The sequence below is a fragment of the Lontra canadensis genome, unplaced genomic scaffold (genome assembly GCF_010015895.1).
Source record: "Lontra canadensis isolate GAN:19392208 unplaced genomic scaffold, GSC_riverotter_1.0 scaffold35, whole genome shotgun sequence".
Lineage (NCBI taxonomy): Eukaryota > Metazoa > Chordata > Mammalia > Carnivora > Mustelidae > Lontra > Lontra canadensis.
In genome coordinates, this window is record NW_022631029.1 from 7995079 (window position 1) to 8021317 (window position 26239).

Here is a 26239-nt window from a genome sequence, read left to right on the forward strand (position 1 = left end):
TGTGTTGGAATTCCAACCTGGACACAGGCCCAGGAGGGAATGGACACATCTTGAGCAGGATTTGGGAGCGAAAGGGAGCAGAGTCCATCATGGATCCCATCCCTAGATCCATCCAGTGATTTTTCAGGTCTCTGGGGCATTTGCGGTTGGAGGCCATAGGTAAACCCTGGGACGAGCGAGCCCCTTTAGGACCCTCCCCTTGAAGGGAGAAGGACCTCTGCAGTAACCTCCGCTCCTTACTCCCCCACCCCCTGAAAGAATGCAGGCTACAAGTAGTGAGTGACCAGCGCCAGCGGGTCAGAGCTATTTCTGGCGCCAGAGGAGGCATCGGATTCCGGAGTTGGGGGCAGGGGAAGGGGACAGGGTCAGGCCTGAGGCGCTTCCCGGACGACCTCGCCTGCTAGGGGCTAGGCCTTTGGAGAGAGGCCAGCTTCCCTCTCTTCCGGCCCTCGCCTCAGTTTCCCGATCCGTGTAAGGGCCAAGCAACAGGGTAGTCATCCTTAGCGATTCAGAGGACGCTTCCTGATCGTTTTCACGGCTTAGAAATACCTCTTGATTTGCATTCGAGAGAAATCAGGAGAGCCAAACGATAGGTGGCCTTCTGTGGCAGAGCCAGTTCCCGAGCCCGACCACCCTGGGTGCGTTGGACGAGTCTCACAGCCGGAAGGCCTGAGGTTGGGTGGGGTGCCCCTCCCCCACGGCCAGGCCAGAGGACTGGGGGCAACCCTTACCGGCCGGGGCGTGTTCGGGGGACGGACCCGGCCTCCGTGGGGCGGGGCTTCCAGGGAGGGGCGTGTCTTTTCGGGCGGGGGCGTGGCGGGCCAATGAGCAAAGCGGCGCGGGTGGAGGCGGGGCCTGCGCGCGGGTGCGGCGCGCTGCGGGGCGGCGGACGCAGGCAGAAGCGGGCGTCGCGCGGACTGCTGGTCGGTGCCGCGCGGAGCTGGCGGCGGGATTGGCTGCGGCACTCGCGTGTCAGGCGGTTGCTAGGCTCCGGCCGCGCGCCCCGCCCTCGCGCTCGGCGCCCTCTCACCGCCCGGTACGTGCTCGCGCGGAGGCTGCGGTGCGGCGCTCGCGGTCCTCGGGCTCGGTGGTGGCGGCGACGACGGCGGCGACGGCGGCGACGGCAGCTTGGCGCCGAGTCCCCGGGGAGCGGCGGCGGCGGCGGCGTGGCGTCTTGCGGCCGGGAGGAGCAAGCACCTGCCGCGGCTCGCCCGCCGGCGCTCGGTGAGTGCGCCGCCCGTCCCCTGCCGCCGAGCCTAGCAGCCCAGGCCCCCATCCCCGTGGCCGGTCGAGCCTCCCAAGGAACACCTGCTGCTGCTCGCGGTTTGGCCCGGGGTGGGGACACGGTTGCGGACGTCCTTGCGGGTGAGGCAGCGGCACTGCCCGGGGAGAGCTGCCCCCCTCCTCGCGGCCCCTCAGGCGAAGGCTTAGGGCGTTCCGCGGCCGGGCCCGGGCTCCGCGCCGCGGCGATGGGCCAGGCCTCAGCCCGGCCCGCGCTCCGGGGAACGCGGGGCCTGCGCGCTGGCCACAGGCGTATACGGCCTTGGGTCCTCCCCCTGGGCTTGCAAAGAGGGTCGTCGCGCGGCCCAGTTGGACAGAAGCCGGAGGATGGGGCACTGACCCCCCGCAAGAGGCGGGGAAGGGCGCCGCAGCCGCTGGGACCTGAGCTGCTCAGAGAGCCTTGGGGTCACCCTCCCACCCCCCAACTCGAGCTTCTTTGGAAGCCTCCTGCCTTTTCACCTTTTTACTTGGTGTTCGGAAAAACGGATTCACCAGCGGGTGTATTTGTAAAGTGTCTCTGGAGAAAATGCTCTCTCTGCTTAGAATCCTGCCAAAAATTCCAAGTTAATTTCATACAAACTTAAGTGCTAATTAAAAATGCATATTTTAATTTCTATGACATGTGAGGCTCTTAGGTTTGTAAACTGACTTCAGAATTAGTTTTAATGATGAGCATGAAGTTTTTGCCTTGGTGGAAGCTAGAGCCTGGGACAGCACGTTTATAGCCTGAAGTTCTAACTTAAGAGCCGGTCCTGCTATTTCCCTAAATAAGCGAGGAGAAGCGATTCCTGGCATGGAACCCAGACTCAGCGCAGGGAGGGTGGTGTTTATAGGACATTAGCCCAGATAAAGAGTTGGATTTGCTACCAGGTGTTTTTGAGTCTGCTGTAGATGGGATACTGTAACTTTATCAGGTTGCTCTATGGTGAGTGTTTAGAGACATGATAATTTTGGAATGTCCCTGTTTTTAAAAAGATTCAACCTTGGAGGCATACAAATCTCTAGTTGGACTCCAGAGAAGTTGAATTGAACTTTGTTTGCTGTGGAGCCAAGGAATAAGAGCTCATGGTCTGCATGTTTAAAGGAGGCTGAGGAGCCATTTCTTGGAGAAAGCAGATTTGAGGAGAGATGAAGGTGCATAGTGTGAGCCTGTTCAAAATGTATGAAAGGAAGAGTAAGCAGTACTGTACAGGCAACAAACACCCGGCTGGAATATGAAAGCTCTTGTTGATACGAGCCTTGGTTGAAAGAGGAAGAGAGCAAGTCTTTACTGTTTTGGAAAAGTTGGTATGACAAAGTACATTCATTCATTTAATGAATATTTGGCATCACTCCTTGCCTAATTTTGTGGTAGGTTCAGGGGAGTCATGTAAAAGAGGCTGGTTCTGCCCTTAAGGAACGAAGTTTCAGGGACAGTGGGAATTAGGGAACCTGTGATTGATAGTATCTAACCCAGTAAGTGTGCTCACATGGTGCTTTGGGAGCCTGAGGAAAGGGAATTCCTAAGCTGAGGCTTGCAGGGCCAGCAGTAATTAGTTGGGGGACAGCAAGGTCTGGATGCAGGGAACCACATGTACATGAGCTCCTAAAATAGCACCTGTGAGTCCTCCAGCTTGGCCAGTGGGATCTCTAGGCCTTTCTAGGCCTTTCTCTAGGCCCATTGTGCTGGGGAGTTCTGACTTTATTCTCAGGGTGCAGAAGCCTGAGAAGGCTTTTAAATTACTGGAGTGGCATGGTCCAGACCTGTGTTTAGAAAGATCTTGCTGGTGACCACATAGGTAGTGTCAGGGAGGGGGAGGGGTTCAGGACCTCCGGCTGTGAGGTCTGCCAGTAGGGGAGAGCTGAGGTGGGAGGAGGAGCCAGCTGAGAGTCTGAAAAGGTTGAGCAGAGGGAATGTCAAGCTGGGGTTGTGGGGGGGGAGGTTGGGGACAAGGAGAAGAAGTCTGTATTCAGGAATGTGTGGGTCAGAAGAGTAACATGACCAAGGATTTAACTCTATCTTGTGTGAGTTCGCTGGTGTCTGTTAAAACACTGAGAAGGGTGTGGTAAGAGGGGGATCCTGGAGCCACTTGGACTGAAATTGTTCAGGAAAGAAGAGGCATGGCGTATGATTGTTAAAAATCTTATCTCTTGAACTTGAGGCATTGCATTTCCTGTTGGGCAGGGCTGTTGTATTGGTCTCAGAGTACGGGTGTGTTCATTTTTTTTTTAAACAGGTGTGTTCATTCTCAATGCACATGAGAGTATGTACAATCCTTTACCTTACAGTTGTTCTGGCCTTTCTTGCTCTCTAGGTCAGAGATGTGATAGGCTACGTCAGCCACAGTCATGGGCTTTCTGTTTTTGTTCTGTGTGCACTATTGCTAGTGGTTATGACAATCCTTTATGTTGACTGAAGAAGCAGAGTCCTAGATGAGGGAATGTTCCCAAGGTCACACAACTTGTCATCATGTGGCAGAGTCTGGATTTGGATACAGGTTGAACATTTGACTGTGCCCTCCTGAGTTTGTGTTGCATCAGACTGATGTTGGTAGCCTTGGTTGGGTGTTTCTCTGGTGAAGACCAAGCCCAGGTGTTTGGTGGTGGGCACAGTGCCAGGGCAGTGTGGGAGAAGTGATCAAGGACTCCATGCAGAATTCCAGGAACATGCTGTGAGGGACCATTCTCAGAAACTAGCGTTTATCTGAGCCTTCTTGGGGCCTCTGCTGGTGCTCTGGGCACCATGCTGAAGTAAGCCGAGGAGCCTGGGTCCTAGGCTACGTACGGAGGGCAGGCTTTAGGGTGGGACTTCAGTTGAGCTGGACCTTCAGGGTAGTGGTTTGATTGGTGAAGGAGTTGATGGCAGGAAGGTCTCAACTCTGGAAGGAAAAAAAGTGAGCAGAGGCAAGGGGTGAGAGAGAAGACTGGGCACCTTTTCTTTATGTTCTAGAAGGTTGGGGTGGAACCAGAAGGAACTTGGAGCACAGCTGTGGTGGTTGTTTTTCTTTTTTTTAACCTTTTTTTTTTTTTTTTTTTTTATTTTTTTTTTTTTTGAGGGGGGAAGAGCATGAGAGGGGGGAAGGTGAGAGGGAGTAGCAGATTCCCTGCTGAGCAGGGGACCCCCTCCCCCCCCCAATCTGTGACTTGATCCTGGAACTCCAGGATCATGACTTGCGCTGAAAGCAGTTGATTAACCAACTGAGCCACCCAGGCGCCCAGCTGTGGTGGTTTTAAGAAGTGACCTTGGGGTGCCTCTTGCTCAGTCAGTGGAATGTGGGACTCTTGCTTTTGAGGTTGTGTGTTCGATCCCCATGCTGGGCATATCATAGGGTTTATTTAAAAACATTTAAAAAAATATATTAAAAAAAAAGCCCCTATTATGAGTATGGAGACTGGACTGGAGGCAAGTTGGTTACTGCTATGGTCTAGTAAGGAGGTAGGTGATCTAAACAAGGACAGTGTTCAACAGGGGAGTGAGGAGAGAGGAGGAAGGTTCAAGATGAGACTGTTCAGCAGATATTAGGCACCTGAATGGTGCTGGTATCATCAGGGATCTACCATTGAATCGAAGGGGCAGGAGGGGGCAGTGGAATATAAGGCAGCATCAGCCAAATACTGGTGAGGGCTTGAGAGACTTCGAATAAACGGGGCACCTAGACAGCAAAATGGGGGGAAGGCTGAGTCTGTGGCAGGCAGGCAAGATGAGGGGCTGTCCTTAGGTGACCCGAAGAAGGTGGAGGAGCGAAAGATCAGGCCATGCCTGAGGACCGAGGAGTAAAGCCAAAGGAAGTGTCCCTTGGGGAAGGTGGGGCAAAAGTCTGATCTGAAGACTGAACTGGGCCAGTGGGGTGTCCCTGGAAGTTCTGAGTGGGATAGTGCTTGTGCCCTAGTTTTGAGTCTTGCAGGAGTGCAGTTGAAGGAGGTAGAGGTAGAGGTATAAAGAAGGTAGTAGAAAGGGTGGTTGAAAGATGGCAAGAAAGGGATGTACTCAGGAGGAGAAGCCATGATTTGTTGACCCACTTGGTGGGTAGAGAACTAGTGTGTTTTAAAATGTCTGCAGTTTAGATCTCAGGGGCAAGAGTTCCAGTCCTGCATTGAGCTCCATGCTGGGCGTGGGGCCTACTTAATAAAAAAAAAAGAATAAAAAAAACTGGGGGGTGCCTGGGTGGCTCACTTGCTTAAGTGTCTGACCTTTTTTAAAAAATTATTTTTATTAATATATAATGTATTATTTGCCCTAGGGGTACAGGTCTGTGAATCCATTCACCATATCACATACCCTCCCCAGTGTCCATAACCCAACCACCCTGTCCCTACCCCTTCACCCCACCAGCAACCCTCAGTTTATTTTTTGAGATTAAAGAGTCTCTCATGGTTTGCCTCCCTCTGGATCCCATCTTGTTTCATTTTTTTCCTTCCCTACCCCACAAACCTTCCACCCTGCCTCCCAGATTCCTCATATCAGGGAGATCGTATGATAATTGTCTTTCTCTGATTGACTTATTTTGCTTAGCATAATACCCTCTAGTTCCATGCACGTAGTTGCAAATGCCAAGATTTCATTTCTTTTGATGGCTGCATAATATTCCATTGTATATATATACACCACATCTACTTTATCCATTCATCTGTTGATGGACATCTAGGTTCTTTCCATAGTGGACATTGCTGCTATATACATTCGGGTGCATGTGCCCCCTTGGATCACTGCATTTGGATCTTTAGGGTAAATACCCAGTAGTGCAATTCCTGGGTTGTAGTGTAGCTCTATTTTCAACTTTTTGAGGAACCGCCATACTGTTTTCCAGAGTGGCTGCACCAGCTTGCATTCCCACCAACAGTGTAGGAGGGTTCCCCTTTCTCTGCATCCTCGCCAACATCTGTCGTTTCCTGACTTGTTAATTTTAGCCATTCTGACTGGTGTGAAGTGGTATCTCATTGTGGTTTTGATTTGTATTTCCCTGATGCCAGGTGATGTGGAGCACTTTTTCATGTGTCTGTTGGCCATCTGGATGTCGTCTTTGCAGAAGTGTCTGTTCATGTCCTCTGCCCATTTCTTGATTGGATTATTTGTTCTTTGGGTGTTTTTTAACATTTTTAATTTTTTTTAAGATTTTATTTATTTATTTGACAGACAGAGATCACAAGTAGATGGAGAGGCAGGCAGAGAGAGAGAGAGAGAGGGAAGCAGGCTCCCTGCTGAGCAGAGAGCCCAATGCGGGACTCGATCCCAGGACCCTGAGATCATGACCTGAGCCGAAGGCAGCGGCTTAACCCACTGAGCCACCCAGGCGCTCCTGTTCTTTGGGTGTTAAGTTTGATAAATTCTTTATAGATTTTTGGATACTAGCCCTTTGTCTGATATGTTGTTTGCGAATATCTTCTCCCATTCTGTCCGTTTTCTTTTGGTTTTGTTGCCTGTTTCCTTTGCTGTGCAAAAACTTTTGATCTTGATGAAGTCCCAATAGTTCATTTTTGCCCTTGCTTCCCTTGCCTTTGGTGACGTGTCTGAGAAAAAGTTGCTGTGCCTGAGGTCTAAGAGGTTGCTGCCGGTGTTCTCCTCAAGGATTTTGATGGATTCACATTGAGGTCTTTCATCCATTTTGAGTCTTATTTTTGTGTGTGGTATAAGGAAACGGTCCAGTTTCATTCTTCTGCATGTGGCTGTCCAATTTTCCCAAAACCATTTGTTGAAGAGACCGTCTTTTTTCCATTGGACATTCTTTCCTGCTTTGTCGAAGATTAATTGACCATAGAGTTGAGGGTCTATTTCTGGGCTCTCTATTCCGTTCCATTGATCTATGTGTCTGTTTTTGTGCCAGTACCATACTGTCTTGATGGTGACAGCTTTGTAATAGAGCTTGAAGTCTGGAATTGTGATGCCACCAATTCTGGCTTTCTTTTTCAACATTCCTCTGGCTATTCAGGGTCTTCTTTGGTTCCATATAAATTTTAGGACTGTTTCTTCCATTTCTTTGAAAAAAATGGATGGTATTTTTAAATTTTTTTTTTTAAAGATTTTATTTATTTATTTGACAGACAGAGATTACAAGTAGGCAGAGAGGCAGGCAGAGAGAGAGGGGGAAGCAGGCTCCTCACTTAGCAGAGAGCCCGACGTGGGGCTCGATCCCAGGACTCTGAGATTATGACCTGAGCCGAAGGCAGAGGCTTTAACCCACTGAGCCACCCAGGCGCCCCAAAATGGATGGTATTTTGATAGGGATTTTATTAAATGTGTAGATTGCTTTAGGTAGCATAGACATTTTCACAATATTTGTTCTTCTAATCCATGAGCATGGAACGTTTTCTTTGTGTCTTCCTCAGTTTCTTTCATGTGTACTTCATAGTTTTCTGAGTACAGATTTTTTGCCTCTTTGCTTAGGTTTATTCCTGGGTATCTTATGGTTTTGGGTGCAGTTGTAAATGGGATTGACTCCTTAATTTCTCTTTCTTCTGTCTTGCTGTTGGTGTATAGAAATGCAACTGATTTCTGTGCATTGATTTTATATTCCTTTTTTTTTTTTTAAAGATTTTATTTATTTATTTGACACACACAGAGAGAGAGATCATAGGTAGGCAGAGCAGCAGGCAGAGATAGAGGGGGAGGCAGGCTCCCTCCTGAGCAGAGAGCCTGATGCGGGGCTTGATCCCAGAACCCTGAGATCATGACCTGAGCCAAAGACAGAGGCTTAACCCACTGAGCCACCCAGGTGCCCCTGATTTTATATTCCGAAGTATCTTGACTCTTGACTTCAGCTCAGGTCTTGATCTCAGGGTGGTGAGTTCAAGACCCATATTGAGCTCCATGCTGGGCATGGAACCTGTTTAAAAAAAAATTGTGTATGTGTGTGCGTGCATGTGTGCATGCACACACACACATATGTATATATAAAATGTCTGCAGTTTGGGAGACTCAGAATCATAGCAAGGATGGTGTGGCTTTCAAGTGGATTCATTGAAAGACTTGTCATTGGTTTGCATACTTGACCCATGCAGAATACTAATGGTGGCCCATGATAGTGTGCAGGTGGACCCACTTTACCTTGCTTGCCTTTTTGAGTTGTTATTTTGGTCATACTCTTCTTGATAAGGGGTGTACAACTAGCCTAGTGGAATGGCAAGTGGTGCGAGATCCATTTAGAGGATGGGCAAGAATAAGAGTGAGGCCTTGTGAGTTTTTTTTTTCCCCCAAAGATTTATTTATTTGAGAGAGCTAGCGAGAATGTGTGAACAGCAGAGGGGGAGGGGCAGAAGTAGGAGGGTGGAGCAGAGGATCTTAAGACCCAGAAATCATGACCTAAAACTGAAAGCGGAAACCAAAATGTTGGACGCTCAAAGGACTGAACCACCCAGGTGCCCTGCCTTATGAGGTTTTTTTTCCTAGCCTATACAGGAAGTCAGTGATGAAAAGTTTGATTGAATATCCAGGTTCTCTGGGTGTGTTTAGATTGGAGCCACTGCGGAGTGTGACTGCTTGGGGGCTGGAGGCTTCCAGAGTATCAGAGAAGTAAATGCTGGTTTGAACATTGAAGGGGTCCAAATGGGGACTAGAGAGTATTCAAAGTGAGAATAAGTTCAGGTAGTGTGTTCTTCAGTGTGTCTTGTGTATTGGTCAAGGATTTCTCCATCATTTTCTGGAGTAAGTTTTCTTCCTCCTCCCCATTAAAGAGTGTTTCTGTGTCTTTGCTAATGTTACTGTGCTGTTGGTTCTTAAGCCCCCATCTTTTTTTTCTGCTTTTCCTGTATGGACACTCCAGGCCTGGAGTAAGGTAATGGTGGTTTTGAATATAAAAGTGATTAATCGGTGCGCCTGAGTGGCTCAGTGGTTTAAAGCCTCTGCTTTCTGCTCAGGTCATGAACCCAGGGTCCTGGGATCGAGCCCCGCATCAGGCTCTCTGCTTAGCAGGGAGCCTGCTTCCTCCTCTCTCTCTGCCTGCCTCTCTGCCTACTTGTAATCTCTGTCTGTCAAATAAATAAATAAAATCTTTAAAAAAAAATAAAATAAAAGTGATTAATCTGGTCATTTCCCAGTAGGTTTTTCTGTGTCCATGCCTTTGGGTACTACTTGAAAGCAGTCTTCCTATAAGTCACATAACCTGCTTTGCTTTTTGATGTCCTGTTTCACTCTGATCATTAGTCAGTAATACTGCTCAGATAGCAATTTCTATAAATAGGATTTTAGAGTAGTTTACAAAATTACACCAGCCAGAGGGCTTAATTTAGCTTTAATGAATAGGGTTTCCTATTTTCCTATTTCTTGGGTTTGATGGCTAAGCATTTTCTTAGCTTTGCCCTGGGTCCAGGGTAGGGAGATGGATGATGGGTCACCGTGGAGCAGTATCATAAACTGAAGGTATCTAAGTTGGTGAACCTGTTCTGAGTTCTCTGTGGGAGTGAAGTAAATCTGAATGAAACTTCAGCGGTATGCTCGCTTAATTTATACTTTTATTAAAAAAAAATTTTTTTTAAATAAGTTTATTTACTTAAGCAATCTCTACAGCCAACCTGGGGTTTGAAATTACAACCCTGAGATCAGGAGCCACCTGTTCTACTGACTAAACCAGCTAGGCACCCCAATTTATACTTACATTTTATTTACTTAAAAATTTTTTAAAAACTGTTTTAAAAGTAGGCTTCTAGTGGGAACAATCAGCTGAATATAAAAAAAATCACTTTTATGACTGAATGTCTTTGTCCTACACATCATGGTGTGCATTTAATAGCATTGAGGTTAAACTATCACTGTCTTAAGTTTTAGATATTAGAATTTAAAAATTTTTTTTTCATTTATTTATTAAAAGATTTTATTTATTTATTTGACAGAGAGTGAGAGAGCGAGCACAAGCAGGGGGAGCAGGAGAGGGGGAAGCAGGCTCCCCTTTGAGCAGGGAGCCTGATGCAGAGCTGGATCCCAGCACCCTGGGGTCATGACATGAGCTGAAGGTAGGCGCTTAACCTACTGAGTGCCCCAGGCACCGCAGAGTTGTTTTTTTTGTTTTTTTGTTTTTTTTTTTTAATTAATATTTTTTATTAAGTTATCTCTGTGCCCAACAGGGCTCGAACTCATGACCCTGAGATCAAAAGTCTCATGCTCTACTGATTGAGCCAGCGAGGTGCCCCTATTAGAATTATTTTTTATCTTTGAAATTGTTTATAATTTTTGATCCTGGATTAATTCTACAGAAAACATTTAGTTTCCTTTGTCAGTCTTTGACAAAAGGGTGACTGATTGGTGGGGTGGACAGGAGACTGAGTGGCATTCCTCACTTCCTTTGGTGTAATTCTATTGTGGTTGTGGACATTCACCAATGTTGGATCCTTCTTTTCCTGCAGGGCCTCTGCTCTTCAGGAAGATAAGGCTTTTAAAGCAGTCTAGCACTAGAAGGCAAGGTAAGGTACTTAAAAATTTCAGAGAGATTTTTGCAAAAGAAAGATGATGGATACTTCCATACTTGTTAAAATGATTATGGAATTTTAAAACACTTGAGTGGGGAAAAAGCTGCTTCAAGTAATGCATATTTTGGGGCACCTGGGTGGCTTGGTGGGTTAAGCCTCTGCCTTTGGCTCTGGTCATGATCTCAGGGTTCTGGGATCAAGTCCCGAATCGGGCTCTTTGCTTGGTGGGAAGCTGCTTCCCCCCTCTCTCTGCCTGCCTCTCTGCCTACTTGTGATCTCTCTCTGTCAAATAAATAGATAAAATTAAAATTAAAAAAAAAGTAATGCATATATTTTAAAATAAGAAATTTGGAGAGGTGCCCTGGTGGCTCATTTGGTTAAATTCTTGGTTTTGGCTCAGGTCATGATCTCAGTGTCTTGAGATCCAGCCCTGCTTTGGGCTCATTGCATGGCATGGAGTCTGCTGGTCTCTCTCCCTTCCCCTCTGCTCCTCCCCACTCGCTGTCTCTGAAGTAAATAAATAAATCTTAAGAAATTTGGAAAATAAAAAGTAGACAAGAAAAATCCTTTGTCTTCCAATTTTAGTCTTTTTTAAAAGTTTTATTTATTTAAGTAATCTCTATACCCCATGTAGGGCTTGAACTCACAACCCCAAGATCAAGAGTCCCATGTTCTTTGGACTAAGCCAGCTGGGTGCCCCAGTCTTTCTTTAAATAGGAAATACCAGGGCACCTGGTTGATTCAGTGAGTTAGGCCTCTGCCTTCAGCTCAGGTCGTGATATCAGGGTCCTGGGATCGAGCCCTACATTGGGCTCTCTGCTCCGCCTCTCTCTGCCTGCCTCTCTGCCTGCTGGTGATCTCTCTCTGTCAAATAAATAAATAAAATATTTTTTTAAAAAATAGGAAATACCAACACATGGTAAAAACTCAGAAAGTTCAAAAGGATTATATAGGGGAAAGCTTTCTTCCACCCATCCCCTTAATCTCCAGTTCTCCCTAGGAATAGCCATTATCCTCTGAGACCTGGCCATCCTCCAGTAGACCTTGGGCAGCCTTTTTACTGAGTTTAGGTTAGAGGATAGATTTCATTTTCATCCTGCTTTTCTCCTAGCATTATGGCATGAGCTGTGTTCTAGAGATGTGACATTTCTAATGGTTAACCTGTCCCTAGTTCTTAGATTATTGTCTCTTACTTTGATTGTAATAGGTAATGTTGCTATTAACATCTTTGGGCTTTAGGTTTGTTTTTTTTTCTTGTTTTTTTTTTTTTTTTAAATAATCTCTCTGATCACCATATTAAATACAAAGTTTTTGAAAAGAGTGAGATGTGACTTAGAGTTTTGCAGGAGCACACCTATAATGTCAAGTGAGGCAGGGTTGTATTGGTGTTATTTTTAAGTATGGTGTGTGTTTTGTCTAGTCCCTTTTCTTTGACTTGAATAGATGTGCTATCTCTGTAGCCATGCAGAGGCTCAGACTCCATGTTCTCTGCCATTGGGGGTGTGGGTAGCCTCAGATTCATTCTTCTGAGGCATTCACAACCCTTGGATACCCTAAGTATGGGAGAGGGTGCCAGTTAAGGAGAGCTCAAGGACAAGTGAGACACTTGGAAGGATGTGTCCTATTCAGGGAAGTAATGGCCAGTGCCCAGCTTGGTCCCCTGTTTGGCACTTGCTCTTCATTTCTACAGGTATTGAATTTCTGTATATGGAGTATGGAAATCTATAAATAAGAAGCAGTTCTTACAGCGTTCTTTCTTTTTAATTTTATTTAATTTATTATTTTTTATAAGCTCTGCACCCAACATGGGGCTTGAACCCACGACCTGAGATCAAGAGTCGCATGCTTACTGACAGCCATCCAGCTGCCCCCAGACTTCTTTCTCATAGTTGGTTTCTATGTATTGAAACTGATTAGTGGACTTGGAAGATGTTTGTTTTGGCAAATGATGCAGTCGTTTCTATTTCACCTTTCTCTATGCTGGGAGCACTTCCCCCCTAAACATTCTACAGGTAGATGCGGGATTACTTAAGATTCCCAAGGCCGTCTTAAGCAGAATGAACCAGTTTTGCCTTGGTTGTCCTAAACGCCTCTCTTACTTAGCTCAGTTGTTCTCTGGGACTGGGTTGATTATCTAGCCAATTTTTGCCAGGAAAAATTATAGTGTTAGTAATGGAATTCCAATAGCATTTGCTTTTAATTTGGCTATTAATTAGAACCTGGGACATTATCCATTTTCTGGGCCTTCGTTGTACTATGGAATACCTCCATAAAACATGCATCTCTCCTCACTGTAAAAGTCCCGTTTGGGCTGGTAGGTTGTCTTTGCCTCCGATCTGCCCTGACCTCCGGGAGTCTTGCTCACTGGATTTTTTTTAATAACGGAGATCAGTCTGATGAGTAGCCCTTGAGCAGGGGTGGATTCTGAGTCTCGTGGAAAATGAGGAAGTGTAGAGAGCTTTGCTCTACCTGTTATGTTAAGCATGCCTGAAGAAGTGTCTTAGTATTTTTAGACTGAGCAGTGTTGGGTAGATTGAATTGCCCGAGTAGAGAAATTTGGTGGGAGGAGACTAGAAGAGAAGCTCTTTATTAAAGATCTAAAAATAGAATTCATTAAAGTCACAAATAGATAACAGTAGGATTCCTGTCTCCCTCTCTCTTCTGGATTTGTGCTACCAGCTGTTGCTTCTGCTTACCTGGAAAAGATCACAATATTTTGTCAGAAGGGTCAACGATATAGACTTAAAATACTGTGTTTGCCACTCTGAAGATGTGCTTTTTCCAGTTTTCAAGTACTTTAAAAAATGGCTGGATTCCCTGGTGCCAGGAAGAAAGTCAGTCCTTCTGCTTGCAGTGCCAAGCCCTGAGCTGACAGGTCCTGTGGGTTCCCTTGTCCCCTCAAAGCTCTGAGTTGTTTTCCCTTATGGTTGGGCACTGCTGACCAGAGAGGGGACTCTTGTGTAGCCCCATTGAAGGCCACCTTAATCAGATGGCACTTCGGGTCTCTCTTTCTGGTTGTTTTTAGGAGGGGTTTCTGTTTGATTCAGAAAGCTGGGAAGGAAAATGGCTGCTCATGCTTTCTTCTTATGCTGGCCTCTGGCGCCCTGGGCTCCCTGTGCCCTTTCACTCTGTGTGAGGGGGTGAAGGAATGTCCTCGCCTCCCCTCTCCCCTCCTGCCATGAGCTTCCAGGGAGAATAGGGCCCATTGTGGTCCGTGCCCGCAGGCACAGCCCTCCACGGCTGTGTCAGGTCTGCTGTGGCCTCTACCCTGTCTGCTGTGGTTACTGGGTGGTGAGGGCCCAGCAAACAGTCCCTTCCTTCCATGTGGCCCTGCCTTTCAGGACTGTTCTGAGGGACAGTCCTTGTGCTTTGTTTGCCTCTAGGTCTGCCCTCTTTTGTCATGTCTTGATAAACATTCTTGCGGACCCCTTTGCAGGCCTGAGCTTACTCTTGCAGCAGATTTGAGGCCATATTTGGAGAAACAGGCCTGCTGCTCCCAAGGGTGGCTTAGTGCCTGGTCATAGGAGGCTGGGCACTCCCTCCAGGCCCCTTATGTTTGGAATCCTCTGGGAAACAGGATTAATCTATTTGTGAATGAAATGATTTTTATAATTAAAAAAATTTTATTTTGGCCTTCAATTATATCTCAGTAAAACTGGAAAAAATTCTTTTTAGCCTTAATCAACTGTAGAACTCGTTGAAGATGCCCGAATGTGATTCTCCAGATAGGGGAAGCCAGAGGGACTTAGCTTTTTAAGAAAAATATTCTGTCTGGATATGGGGTACTCTGCTGCTATCACATGGCCTTCCTGGGCGAGCAGGCAGTTCTCTTGACCCCAGGCCAGCGTGCCCCTGGAAAAAAGAAGTCTGCGGTACTTACAGTTTTGGTGAGTGGACAGACAGAGCTGCCTTTCTCGGGCGTGTTAGCGTCAGACAGGAAGACAGATGTGTGGTCAGCTGTTGTGCTTTCGGAGGTTCTGTGAGGAGTAAGTCAGTGAGCTGGTGAGGCAGGAAGAGGCAAAAGGCCTGAGCAGACCCTCTTGAAGTCTGCTGAGGGCTTTTCTACATGAAGTCTGTATGATTGCGTGGATAGCTGCTGAGAAATGTGTTCCTCTAAAACCCAGATGAGGGAGACTTTGGAATGGTCCTGTAAATTGTTGATTATCTGAGTAAAAAATGCATTCTTCCCATGATGCTTCAATATGTATGATTTCTTTGTCTTTGTGGAAGTGTCTTATGAAAGGAACAGCTGGCGCTAGCCCTACCCTGGGTGTTTGCCTTCCTCCTACCTTTTTCTTTTTTTCCTTTTATTAGAGGGGGGAAAAATCTAGCTTATTTTATCCTTCTGCTGGAGTGGAGTGATACATTTCTTTTCTCTGTTTTAGGATTGGGAGTGGCATTTTGTTTTTATCAAATAAAGGAATAAAACGTACTTGCCAGGCTGAGCTCCCACTGCGAATGGCGGCATTGAGTTCTGAAGGAGGACTTCTTTCAGACAGTGCCCGGTCATACATAGTGTTCTGGGTCATGACTTCCAAAGAGGTGAAGTCTCCTCACTGAGGGTCCTTGCATTTTGGCAACACCAGCAAGAGTTTGGGCACAAGCATGATGATGAGTTTGAACAGTGAAAACACTGAGTATCCTCGGCAGTAGAAATGCGGGTCTGAGAAGGAAGCTACCAGATGTACTGAGTCCCCTGGGACCCTTGTATGCTATGTGGCCTTAAGAAAGTCCTTTGACCTCTCTTCCTCAGTAAAATTGGGATAGAATATCCTCCCCATAGACTGTTAAGAAGGCACCTGGCTGGCTCAGTCAGCAGAGCATCTGACTCTTGGTCTTGGGTTCGAGCCCTATGTTGGATATAGAGATCACTTAAATAAATAAAGCTTTAAAAAAAAAGAAAGGGGGCGCCTGGGTGGCTCAGTGGGTTAAAGCCTCTGCCTTCGGCTCAGGTCATGATCTCAGGGTCCTGGGATCGAGCCCCGCATGGGGCTCTCTGCTCGGCGGGGAGCCTGCTTCCTCCTCTCTCTCTCTCTGCCTGCTTCTCTGCCTACTTGGGATCTCTGTCTGTCAAATAAATAAGTAAAATCTTAAAAAAAAAAAAAAGAAGAAGGAAATAAAGGTTGGCTGGCTGGTCATGTATTCTACAGCACTCCGTAATTCCTGCTTGTTAATATTATATTTGTCCTTTTCCTTTCTGGTGTAAACTACGAATCTAATACTTAATAAAAGCTGGTTATGTTTCTTAGGGTGAATTAGGGGTTCAGGGGTGTTTTTTATTAATGTGTTTTGTAATTACATATGTAATAGGTGATTTTAAGATCTTAGTTATTTGGAAAAAAAAAAGACATCTTACTTACTTGAGAGTGCGATCATGTGGGGGAGCACGAGCAGGGGGAGGGGCAGAGGGAAAGGGAGAAGCAGACTCCCCGCTGAGAGCGGAGCTGGGTTTCAGGGCTCCATCCTAGGACTCCAAGATCTTGACCTGAGCTGGCAGATGTGTAACTGACTGAGACACCCAAATACCCTGTGATAGGTGATTTTATATGTAGCAGGTGTTTGATAGAAACAAACCTAGACATAAGCCCGGGGTACCTCCATGAAAGCAGCTTTGCCTTGACTGCTCACTTACTGTTGAGCTTTGGGAGGAGCTATGGTATCTTGTTGGGGCAGGGGTCCTTGGAGGCATTGGTCAAGATGTCAAGATGAGCAGAGAACTGAAATAGTTTGAGGACCAAGGTCTCTCTGTTAACTAACCACCATTGTTTAGATTTTTTTTTTTTTTTTTAAGATTCTACCCATTTATTTGACAGACAGAGATCACAAGGAGGCAGAGAGGCAGGCAGCGAGAGAGAGAGAGAGAGAGAGAGAGAGAGAGAGGGGAAGGGAAGCAGGCTCCCCGCTGAGCAGAGAGCCGGATGCGGGGCTTGATCCCAGGACCCCGAGATCATGACCTGAGCCGAAGGCAGAGGCACCAACCCACTGAGCCACCCAGGGGCCCCTAGGTTTTTTGTTTTTTTTTTTAAAGATTTTATTTATTTATTTGACAGAAATCACAAGTAGGCAGAGAGGCAGGCAGAGAGAGAGGGGAAAGCAGGCTCCCTGCTGAGCAGAGAACCCAGTGCGGGGCTCGATCCCAGGACCCTGAGATCATGACCTTAGCCAAAGGCAGAGGCTTAACCCACTGAGCCACCCAGGTGCCCCCCCCCCCTTTTTTAAAGTAATCTCTATGCCTACTGTGGAGACTCATGGCCCTGAGATCAAGAATCACAGGCTCCAACATCTGAGCCAGCTGGGCGCCCCAGCACTGTTTAGATTTTTAAGGAATGTCTTTTGGAGATTGTTGGTGCCCAGTTTTGTTTTCTTGAATCTCACCAGTGAAGTAGGAGGAGCGTAGACTAGCAATGTTGCCATATGAGTTGAGTGACCAGAAGTGCTTTTTCTTTTTCTGTGTAGTGTTGATATCTTTTGTAGTTATCAACAGGGCATGCCTTAGAGTGAAAGTCCTAGGTTTTCAAAGGACCAGACCTGTACTGATTTTTTCCCCACGTGATCATATGACCTCCTGACTGGGTAACTTCTTAAAACTGACTTTGCAGCCAGCATGCACTGTAAGAGACCTGGAGCGAGTGGGGCCCCTGGTCATATGTTGGCGGCAGCAGATGCTTTACCTGGAACATGTAATTCAGTAGGGCTGTAGGGTTGGAATTCTTTAGAACAGGAATTTCCCCCTTTTTTTGGTTCCTAGGAAGAACTGAGTATGGAATGTCTGAACCTTACTCTGTAAAATCAGCATCCTCCCTGAAAATCAGAACTGTTTTGGGCTTTCCTTGACCACAAATATTTGGAGTGTGATGAGGGTACAGGCATCAGTGCCCAGCTTCGAAGCAGGGATTAATTGTCCTAAAGGCAAAAATTGGTTTCCAGCCCCCAGGTGACATGGGCACTGTGTTACACGATTTTGTGCTGGGTGGGGGCTGCCTCTGGGTTCCCAGTGGGGAAGTCTCCAGGTGATTTCCAGATAGTAGAGGCATTTGGTTTCTGACCTTTGTGTTAGGGGCAGATGAGGGTAGAGCTATTGGTTGTTATCAGATAAGAAAATGACCTGATACCACTAGAGGGGAGTTGAAAATAAAGCTGTAAATGCTCACTCGAAATCCTCTGAGAGGTCAGAGGGGAAGCAGAGTGCATAGGGCTGCTCCCAGTCTGGGAGTTGTCCCAAACCGTCCAGAACCAGTGCGGTCCAGAGGAGGCCACAGTATAGGAGCTGATCAATGGAGCGGGAGGAACCCCAATGTGGAAGCAAGTCCATTTCCTGTAATTGTCAGGGGATTATTGACCTTGGAGTTTTATTTCAGATTTGCATCTGAGGTGGAGCAGCCAGGACACCCAGTGGTGTACAGAGTGACACCCACGTTCCTTAGCTAGTTTTGCTCATGTAGATTGTGTGAAGCACAGAAATATTACACTCATATGAGATGATGGGTGACTGGCTTATTTGTATTTTGTATGTCTTTTAAAGTGTCTATTTCGTGTCAGGTCCTTATTGTGCTTTGTGTGCATTAGCACACCTTATGAATCTGTGCTTATTATTGGAAAAAGTTAAAGACAAGGAATTTGATCTAGGAGTATGTAAGATTAAATATGGACTATTAAGCAGTCTTACAAGACAGGCTAGCCTACAGACTGTGGAGAGGACTGTCTGACGGCACGCAGCGGGCAGGCCCTGTTGGTGCTGGCCTTCAGCGATTTGTTTGTTCATTCAGCAGGTGTTCTTTTAGTCCCTGTCCTGCTCTGGGCACTGTGCAAGGCTCCAGGGTTGGATCTGGTGGTGGGTGAGACAGGTATGGGCCCTGCCCCAACCAGGCAAAAGAGGGAAGAGAAGTAAAGATTATTTCCTCTCCGTTGGTATTTTTCTGAAGAAAGTGTGTTTGGAGAGGCTGAGGGTCCCATTCCTGGGAAGTGACCATAGGCAGTCCGTGTGCCTTTGATTCATCATAAGGGGGAGTGGGAGGCTAGGCCTGTTTTAGAGGGCAATATGAGGGATCAGGGAGAGGACCCTGGAGAGACTGGGAGGCAGTTCTGGATGATGATGAGGAAGAGGAGGAGGAGGAGATTTTTACTGAAGTACAGTTGACACGTAGTGGTACATTCGTTTCAGGTGTCCAACGCAGAGATTAGCCAATTCTGCAGTTCTAGATTATTTTCAAAACTAGGCTGACATTTGGGCACACACATATGTGTCTGTGACCTGTTGAACCAGTTCGTGGCCCCGACGCTGTGCCTCAGGTGATCCTGGTGGGGCCTGCAAAATGGTGTTTCAGAGAGTGGTTAAAAGTGACCTCTGGGAGCCCTCTTGGTTTGGTGGTGATTTAGATAAGGATGTGTGAGGGATTTGGGGCATAATTGAGGAAGCTGCAGAAGAGATGAGAGGGGGGTTAGAAAAAGGGGAGGGGAGGGAGAAGATAAGAGTGAGGAGGAACTTTGTTAGGTTTGTTCTGGTTAATCCCCAAGTCAGCTGGAGGAATTAGGAGGCACAGGGGACAGGGAGAGCTGGGGACTAGAGACCACTGTGGGGTCAAGCCGGCTAGCAGTAAGGATGCGAGATGCGTGCAGAGACTTTGGCCAGCTCTGAAATGATGGATTCATGGTGGTGTAAATAGAGGTAGCTTCTGAACAGAAACCGAAGTGGTGAGGTTGGGCTAGGCCAGAGTTGAGGAATTGTGGAATCTGAAAGGCTGTGCTGGTGTGCTTTAGCAGGGAAGCAAGTTAAAACCCTTCAGGCTGTGGGAGCAGGACAATATGCAGTGGAAGGAATAATGCCTGGAGGGGACACGTTTTGGTCACCCACTTAAAAATAAGCAGCACACCTTTACTCTGTTCTTGGGAACCAGTTGAGAGATGGCTCAAGGAGCCACACAGGTAGCTGCAATGTCAGCTTAATACCTAATAGCTGTTGGAGAGTGTGGGACCAGGACCGTGGACTGGGGGTTCCTAATGCCAAACCCCAGATTTAGAGGTATGCACCTAGTTTCCCTTGGCGCGGCCCTCCGTGTTCACCCTTCCTGGCGGGGTTCTCTTTCAGCGAGTGCTGCTTTACATCGTCTTCAGGCTCTTCCAGGGTTGGTTTGGTTTTATGTTTACCTCATCTTGTTATTATTTTCTTTTTTATTTTAAAGCAGGCTCCACACCCAATAAGGGGCTTGAATTTACCACCCTGACATCAAGAGTTGCATATCCTATCAACTGAGCCAGCCAGGTGCCGCTAAAAAAGTGTGTGTGTGTGTGTGTGTGAGGGGGGATTCAATCCTTTATATTTAATAGAGAAAAAATTGGCATGTAACATCATATCAGTTTTAGGTGTGCAACATAATAATTGGGTCTTTGTATATATTTAAAAAATTTTAAAAAACTTTTTAAACTGTGCTAGTATAAAGTAAAACAAAGGGGTGCCTGGGTGGCTCAGTTGTTAGGCATCTGCCTTTGGCTCAGGTCATGATCCCAGGGTTCTGGGATCGAGCTCCACATTGGGCTTCCTGCTCATCGGGAAGCCTGCTTCTCCCTCTCCCACTCCCCCTGCTTGTGTTCCTTCTCTTACTGTCTCTCTCAAATAAATAAATAAAAATTTTAAAAATAAAATAAAACAAAAATAGAGAAAACAAGACCCCCCCCCCAAAAAAAAAAGTATAGCTTAGTGAATTACAAGGTCAAGAAATAAAACTTTGCTGGCCCCACTAGAGGGCCCTTGGTGGGTCCCATCCCTGCTACAGCCCTTTCTCTCCTTCCTTCCAAAAGTGACCCCCAACCTACCTTTGTATCCATTTCCCTCTGTTTCTTTTTGGTTTTACCTCCCAAATGTGTATCCTTAGGCACTGTAGTTTAATTTTGTCCATTTTTAAAACTTCATGTATCTTTTAAGTCTCTTCGATCTATAGATACTCCCTCTGTCCCTTTCCTTGCAATTATCTGCTCAAGCCTCTGGGCCCTTAGACTCCATGTGGGAGTCTTCCCATAGTCCAGGTGTAGCTGATGGTGTCTTAGGGTGCAGGTGGGCACACTCTTTTTCATACTTCCTATGAATCGGTGGCTGGATCCAAAGGCATGATCCACCTCAGGTTTGGACCCTCTGGCACAGCTGGGGTGGTCTCCATCTTTCCTCTGGAGGGCAGCTTTCCTCTTGTTACACGATGCTCACAGCTGGTACCCAGAGCGCCGCTTCCTTGAGGAGAGGCCAGGCCCAGCCCAGCCCAGCCCAGCCCAGCCTCTCAGTGGCTCTGCAGTCCTCGGCAAACCAGTCTCTCTGGGACTGGTGTGACAGGGTGTTGCAAGAGGAAGAGCCGGGGTATCTCCTCTGGCCTAATTCACCGGGAGGGGCTCACAGCACCACCCACTCTGCAGGCCCTCCCCACTAATTCCTGGTGCTTCTGCCTTTCTTTATCTGTCCCTCTTGTCTCCTTTCTTCAGCTTTCCTCGCTTCCTTTCTCCCTGTGTTTCTGTGGTGTTCTGATGGGAAAAAGATTTGAGGCTTAGGAGAGGGATTCTCATCCTGTTTGATTGCTCACCATCTCAGGGACTGTGGAAGCCTCATTTTACTCATCTGTAAAATGAAGGTGTTGGTCTTGATGATTTAAATGGTTGCCTCATACTTTGTCCTATGAGTGTTGTGTTTTACAAATTTTCTCTGTGTCTGGAAGCTGTTTCCCAGGATTCTCTTCTCGTTGTAAGGCACGTTTTGGTCACCCACTTAAAATGGTAAGGAAACGGAGAAACGGGTAGAGGTTAGAGAATGGCTACAATCCAGTCTTTCCTCTCATCAGTGCCATTAGGCCGGTGGGCTGGGTGAGCAGTGGAAGGCTCATGTGGGCTCTGGTCATGGCCTCACCTACTGGTCTCAAGCTCTGGGGACAGAAACCTACCTTTCAGTATAGGGAAGTGTGTCAGCTGCCAGTGCTGCGGCTGCGCCGGCGGGTGGCTGAGGATGTGGGCATGTGGAGGGCCAGAGGTGGTTTCAGTGTGAGAACAGGCCCAGGCTTCAGGCCTGGGAACTTGTCAGCTGGCCCTGGCTTTCTTGTTTGTGGGCCCCACCCAGCTTACCCCAGAATTTGATGGGCAGCCCAAGCATGTGTCTGTGAGGGCAGCTCTGTGCTTACTTCAGACAGCCGCTGCCTGATCCAGTATTGCTGTGAGGATCTGGAGGTAAAGGACTGTGCTGGTGGCTAGCCTAAACCTTCGTATGTATTGTATGCTGAGCCCACTGCCCTACCAGTGGGAACTGCCCCCAAGGAGAGGTATCATGTACTGTACCAGGATTTATCTGGCCTTCCCCTGGTGCTGAGACGCTTAACATATGCCTGTGGTGTTTGTTTGTTATTACTTCACACATTCCAAATTTCATTTATTTTATACAGAAGTAATTTCGAAGCCAAGTAAATTCAGATTTTTGCATGCATTGTGTCTGTCCACTAAGGTTGCTTAGGCCTAAGGAGGTAGACTAGGTTTTGTTTTCTTGGTTTGAATCCAAGTTTTCTGAGGGCTGTCCTTTAGGGAGGAGAATGTAAGGAATTCCAGAGTCAGGGAAGTGTGGGCTGTGCTGGAGGAAGGGGAGGAAGGGCTGCTTCTAGAAGCTGCTTAGCAATGCTCAGGAGCTGCCCAGAGGAGTGGGTGTCAGGCAGCCAGCATGGTGGTGAGCGGAGTGCAGAATCTCCCGTGTGAGAGATCTTTACCATTTCATTTAAAAATTGAATTACTCAGAGGGCGCCTGGGTGGCACAGGCTGTTGAGCATCCAACTCTTGGTTTCAGCTCAGGCGGTGGTCGTGGGATCCAGCCCTGTGTGGGGCTCCATGCTCAGCAAGGAGTCTGCTTAAGACTTTCTCTCCCTCTGCCCCTCCACCTTGCACTCGCACTCCGTTTCTCTCTCTCTCAAATAAATAAATAAATCTTAAGAAAAAATTGAATTACTCAGATTTTTGTGAGACACAACTATGGCTGCTTAGTTAGTGTGGAAAAGCAGGAGTGAAAGCTGTTTCCTAGTGTTGGCTGCTCTGGTGTTCTCAGGTGTCCACGATCAGCTAGCAGTGAAAGTACTTAGAGAGCAGCCCTGCTTTCACCTCGGGGTCAGCAAGTAGTAGGCCCTGGCCAATTTATCCTGGGCCAGAGCTGAGTTTTCTCATTCTTTAGGCTTTGAAAATATGTTCTTTTATAAATAAAGCTGTTTCACCGAATCTCTTGGTAACTAGTAGCTTTGGAGTTTTTTGTTTTTGTTTTTGACGTCACCGTTTTGTAAAAAATTGAAGCATAATTTATACATGTAGCAAAATACACAAATCATAAATGTATAGCTGAGCACACTTTTACATATGTATATACCACTCAGATCAAGATATAGAACATTTCCAGAAGGTTCCATCATGCTTTTCCCCAGTCAGCATCTCACCATAAGTAAGCGCTCTTCTGACCTCTGTCCTTGCTTAGTTTTGCTGCTCTTGACCTTCCTGTAAGTGGAGTGATAGTGTGTGTGTGTGTGTGTGTGTGTGTGTGTGTACTCTAATTTGTCTGCTTTTTTTCTTGCTGATCATTAGGTCTCTGATATTTGTGTGGTTCTGTACAACAGTTCAGTAAATTGTGATAAATTCATATGAAATACTATACAACAAAAGAGTGTTGTATAGTATTTCATATGAATATATCACAATTTACTTCTCTTCTTGTTGGTAGACATTTGGGCTGTGTCCAGTTTTTGACATCACAAATAACACGGATACAAATGTTCTTGTCCATGTCTTCTGTTGGTGTATACCTAAGAATGAATTGCTGGATATATTTGATACTTTAATCACTGGGAAGAATTTTGTATATATGCCTCTTGTATTTTTTTCTTTTTTTTTTCTTTAAGGATTTTTATTTACTTATTTGACAGAGAGGGACACAGTGAGAGAGGGAACACAAGCAGGGGGAGTGGGAGTGGGAGAGGGAGAAGCAGGCTTCCTGCTGAGCAGGGAGCCTGATGCGGGCCTCCATCCCAGGACCCTGGGATCATGACCTGAGCCGAAGGCAGACACTTAACGCCTGAGCCACCCAGGCACCCCTCTGTTTTATTTTTGAACTTTTTATTATGGAGAATTTCAAGTACACTCAAACACTGGAACAGTGAATCTCTACTCACACTTTCAACCACTACCCCACTCCACATAATTTTGAACCATGTTTCAGACACCTGTCATTTCATCCCTCAGTGGTTTGGTGTATGGCTCTAGAAGATAATGTAACATCTGCTGAAGGGCTTCATGCTCCTTCTCTCTGGTCCTGGTGTTGTCCACGGTTTGTATCATGGTCCTTATGGCAAGGTATGCCTCCTAGTTCCTGTTTCTCCTCATCTTGGTGAAGTTGCCTAGGTCCCCTGGTTTTTCCAGGCAGCCTTCGAACCAGGAACTAGCATGATAGAGAGTTGGGAAGGTCACTTTAGGACTTTGGAATGTCATTCTCTGTTGTGAGCACCACTTTCTGTTGGGTTGATTGTCCATGTGTGTAAGTTAGGCTGATCTTAGAGAAAGTTGAGTGTGGGCTGAGGAGTACTTATGTGCTTGGGTGCATGACAGCCTGTCCAGATGGCTGCACTGGCTTGGGATAGATGGCTCTTCCCCAGGGCCCCAAGAGTGGAGGGTGCCACCTACAGGACGGATGGCCTCCAGCATTCCTGTCAGGCCGTACTCCTTAGTTGAAGGACAACAGGCATCAAACTTAGATTTGGACATAATGAGGTAGAAAAGGTTAATGTTTTTCAGAACAGTGAAATCACAGGATGAAGATTAGACTTGGGGGCCCATAATAGTCTCTAGCTTCCCTCCCCTGTCCTTGTGTTTAGCACTGGAGTTGTTCTGGGGTGGGCCCAGAAGGTGGCCTGGTTCAGAGGGCTGGTCCAGGGAAGAAACAATGGGAGCAAAGAACACTACAAATACCTTATTATTTGGAGTCACTCACCCATAAATTCTCCATAGCAATTTTCCTCTGAGGTAGTCAAGTCTGACTAGAAAAGCATAGCACCATGTTTTGATTCATTAGTCATCTGGATGCTCACCCTCCCATACTGTCATGCTGCCTGACCACGAAGTACCATTACTCCCAGTCTGCACTTAGGATACCTGCCGCCCGTCATGGCCCATAGTCTGGCAATACGAGAGGGGCAAACTGCTCTCTGTTTCAGTCTGTCCCACCCGCCTTCCTCTTCTTATGCTGTTAATGAAGGAGTTTGCCAATAACTCACTTCTAGTGAAAGTAAGGGAAAAGTCACTCATCTCTTCAGGCAGGAATGTAAATTGAAGGCATTTTGGGCAATATCTATCAATTCTAATATATATAACCTTGGGCCTAACAAATACACATCTAGGATTTTGTGCTCCGATTTCCTCCCAGAAGAAAGCAAGTATAAAAGTGAGAGCAGGGCGCCTGGGTGGCTCAGTGGGTTAAGCCGCTGCCTTCGGCTCAGGTCATGATCTCAGGGTCCTGGGATCGAGTCCCGCATCGGGCTCTCTGCTCAGCGGGAAGCCTGCTTCCCTCTCTCTCTCTCTGCCTGCCTCTCCGCCTACTTGTGATCTCTGTCTGTCAAATAAATAAATAAAATATTAAAAAAAAATAAAATAAAAGTGAGAGCATCCTTGAGAGCAAAACGGACAGGATACAGACACTTAGATGTGCTACAAGCAGCAAGGGTCAGTCAGGAGGTGGGTCCAGCCACTGGGGCTGACGTCTCCCAGTTCTAGTAAAATTTAAAAAAAGCAATAATTATGAAATATGTGATTTCATTTGGGCTTTAAGAATGAATTAAAGAGGGTCGCCTAGGTGGCTCAGCTGGTTAAGCCTCTGCCTTCAGCTCTGGTCATGATCTCAGGGTCCTGGGATTGAGTCCCGCATTGGGCTCTTTGCTCAGCAGGGAGCCTGCTTCTCCCTTTGCCTGCCACACCCCCTGCTTGTACTCTCTCTCTGACAAGTAAATACATAAAATCTTATTTATTTATTTTTTTAAAATATTTTATTTATTTATTTGAGAGAGAGACAGTGAGAGAGAGCATGAGCAAGGAGAAGGTCAGAGGGAGAAGCAGACTCCCCATGGAGCTGGGAGCCCGATGCGGGACTCGATCCCGGGACTCCGGGACCATGACCCGAGCCGAAGGCAGTCGTTCAACCAACTGAGCCACCCAGGCATCCCTACATAAAATCTTATTAAAAAAACAATGAATTAAAGAGGGGTGCCTGAGTGGCTCATTTGTTTGGGCCTCTGCCTTTGGGTCAGGTAATGATTTTAGGGTCCTGGGATCAAGGCCTGAGTTAGGCTCCCTACTCAGCGGGAGTCTGCTTCTCCCACTGCCTCCCCCACCCCCTGCCCCCAGTCATGCTCATGCACTTATGCTCTATCTCTCTCAAATAAAAAAATCTTAAAAAAAAAAAAAACAACTAAAAAAAAAAAAAAGAGAGGGTGGTTCAGTCAGTTAAGCATCTGACTCGATCTCAGCTCAGGTCTTGATCTCAGGCTCTTGAGTTCAAGCCCCTCATTGGGCTTGCATGGAGCCTACTTTAAAAAAAAGTGAA

At 46.8% G+C, this 26239-nt stretch overlaps 1 protein-coding gene across 4 annotated transcripts in view; it reads left to right on the top strand.

The window, feature by feature from the left end:
* The first annotated feature begins 881 nt into the window (after nucleotides 1-881).
* Nucleotides 882-26239, top strand: part of DAG1 (dystroglycan 1) — a 65774-nt gene continuing 40416 nt past the window's right edge. The window contains exon 1 of one of the 4 annotated variants that reach the window (XM_032868056.1): nucleotides 882-1036. The gene's annotated coding sequence lies outside the window, so the exon portion shown is untranslated. Of the gene's footprint in view, nucleotides 1037-1100; nucleotides 1225-1346; nucleotides 1366-10632; nucleotides 10651-26239 lie in introns of those variants that run through there. The other 3 variants (XM_032868058.1, XM_032868061.1, XM_032868060.1) reach the window with 3 other exon arrangements.